Below are 3,162 nucleotides of genomic sequence, written 5' to 3'. Positions count from 1 at the left end.
GCATCAGTTGTTATTAGAGTTCTTGATTATAGCCATTCTAACTGGACAAATGAGATTTCATGAAATTGCAGAGCTTCTGCATGGTAAAGGACATAGCTAGCAAGATCAATAGAAAGCCCACGGATTGGGAGAAGATCTTCACTAGCCATACAATGGACAAGGGTCTCATATCTAAAATATACCTGGAACTCAAAAAATTAAATCCTCCAACAACAAATCCTCAAAGAAACAACTGCCCAATAAATAAGTGGGCTAAAGACTTAAAGAGAAACTTCTCTGAAGAAGAAAGAAGGATGGCCAATAGACACATGAAGAAATGCTCAACCTCTCCAGCCATAAAAGAAATGCAAATCAAAACAACATTGAGATACCACCTCATCCCAGTTAGAATGGCTATAATCAAGAACTCGAATGAGGATTCTTTATCTTTGAAAATAAGAAGTTTTAATTGGCCAGTTCTCAAAATTGGTCTTTTGGAATCAGTTTATCATTTCAATCTGTATATTCAAGTGTTTTTTTCCCCCTTCAAACTTAAGTTAAAAAAATCTCATGATGGTAAAACATTCTCAAATAAAAATTATCATCATAGTGGTTACAAATTGTACAGATCAACATTGTTAAGTATGTTCTTTGTGTTATGCAATGAGTCTCCAGAACTTTCTTGTCTTGTAAAACTGAAACTCTATCCCCATTAAACCATCCCATCTCCCCCCTCTCACCAGCCAGATTCAAGTTTTCTTTTCTTTGTAAAGAACATTTTATTCAGTTGTGCTTTCCTGTCCCATGTGTTCAGTTCTTTGTACTGGGAGCATTTAGTATTCAGTGTGCTGGATCTGGTTACGAACAAGGTGTCCTTGTTTTTTGCTCCTCTTTGTGCCTTGCAGACTCGGCCTGTGATCTGTCAATATGGGACCTTGTGTCAGCGTTTTTGCTCAGTTTGATTCCAGTTCCACTCGATCTGGCACAATCAATTCATAGAAAAGCAGGTTAAAAATGCTTTGGGTTTGTAAATGCTTTCTATTTTCATCGAACTTGGCATTTACCTATCTGTTTTTACTTTTCTTGTTTTAATCAATCTGTTTTGGAGATAAGAAGTTAATAGACATGTCTTTTTCTTCCTTCTCCTTGCACTTGTACTTTCTCGATTAGGAGGAGTAGAATTTAATTATAATACTATCCACATCTGAATGTCTGTAGCCTCAAGGAGCAGGAAAACAATGGTAAACCTAGACATAAATCTGCTTTTCACTAAGCAAGTTTTTTTTTGGAGTCATTTTTGAGATTTGGAGTGATGTAGAAGGTGAAAGACTGCTCTTAGCCTTTCAGCTGATACCGATGTGAATTGACTCCAAGGGCCATTTTCTCCCTTGATCAAATAACGTATTGCGAGTCTACAAACCCTACCACAAGGAGGCACTGTCTGTCTCCTGTTTGTGGAAGGTATTCTGGGCTACCCTGGGCCCTGAGGTTGAGAGAGATTTCGTTAGGGATGGGGTTTATTTAGAATACAGAACCTGAAAGTGTATCTGGTGAACTTGTGGTCATCACTTCTTAACCCAAATCAGCCAATGATGGATGAGAAATTGTCTGAGGTTTCTTCTGAGAGGAGTCTGTGGATTGTAGCAGGCAGGCATTATGGAAGCCTGAGCAGGAGATGTTCTGTGTGTGGGCCAGGCCTGAGTGGACTATTCCCACATGAGTCTCTTTTGTTCAACACACAGTTTATTTACCATCTGTTAACTCTTGAATGTTAGGTATACTGATCAAGTTCCATACAGACCTGCTCCTAAAGAGTTGCCTGTGTGGTGAAGAGATACTACTCCTATAAAATAGGATTTTGGGTTTTTGAGAATAGAGCGGCTGGAGATAATACATTCTGTGGAATGGAATAGGGAGGTGAGTAGAAGGGTGGGTGCATGCAGTATCTGGCTAGTGTTACTCGGGTGTCTGTTGTGAAAGGTAGTAGGAATGGGCAGGAGGTAAGTGTGCTTATGCACTATTTGTTTTAAATATCTTGGACTGACTTTTGGAAGGGCTGGCACAAGTAACTAAATTTGGATTTTGATAATTTTCCATCTTGTCTGAACAGATCCCTTGTCTGAAATAAGGTCCATTTTGGTAGATCTTTCCTCATTGCTGTGATGGGTCTGATTTGATCCCGGGTTGGAGGGGAATGACAGGTAGGTTAGGTGGGAGTCAGAACCTAGAAGACAGCTTTTGGCTGAATTTCAGCAGTAAAGAGGTGTAGAAGAAACAATCCTTAGGCTGGGCTTACTTGGAGTTTATTGAATTAAAATAAATCTTTTTTTGTTGTTGTTGGAGAAGTAAGAGTTATTTTCAGTGGGACTGGCTAGAAATATTCCATATCAAAACTAATGAAGTTGGTGCTGTTGGCTAATACTTAGAAGCTTAGTCATTCAAGAGGGTGGAGATCCAGAGAATACTGCTTCATTCATTGCTCTAATCAGTTGGCAATGTTTGTAACATTCCATCTCTAAAACTTTTTTTTTTTTTGTCAGTCGTGGGCCTTGAACTCTGGGCCTGGGCACTGTCCCTGAGCTCTTCAGCTCAAGGCCAGTGCTCTACCACTTGAGCCACACTGCCACTTCTGGTTTTCTGGTGGTTAATTGGAGATAAGAATCTCATGGACTGGCTGCCCGGGCTGGCTTTGAACTGTAGTCCTCAGATCTCAGCCTCCTGAGTAGCTAGGATTACAGGTATGAGCCACCAGTGCCCGGCTTCCATCTCTAAAACTTAACTAGGAAAAAGAAGCAGGAGGATGGGGAGGAAAAGGAGGAGGAAGAAAAGAGGAGGAGGAGGGAGAAGACCTTTAATTACAGAAGATATAGTATAGTCATGTATAAAGTGTTGAAAAAAGCTTTAGCAATTGACAAGCTAGTCTGTTTCTATAGCATTCAGCATTGTAGGATTGACAATATTATACCAACACCACTAACTCTTCCTTGTTGCAGTTAGGAACAAATGCAAAGGTTAGCACCATGAACAAGATTGAGGTTACCCCTATATCCCTTTAGTCAAGGACAATATAGGACATTAACTATATTAGAATTCTATTAATGTTTAACAACTGTATAATGGAGGTAATTTAGAAGATTTTTGATGTACTTTAATGAACTATGATTTAAATAAGGTTCAATTTCC

This window comes from Dipodomys spectabilis, unplaced genomic scaffold, assembly GCF_019054845.1.
Source record: "Dipodomys spectabilis isolate Male_0828 unplaced genomic scaffold, ASM1905484v1 ptg000234l, whole genome shotgun sequence".
Lineage (NCBI taxonomy): Eukaryota > Metazoa > Chordata > Mammalia > Rodentia > Heteromyidae > Dipodomys > Dipodomys spectabilis.
This window is presented reverse-complemented; position numbering follows the sequence as displayed.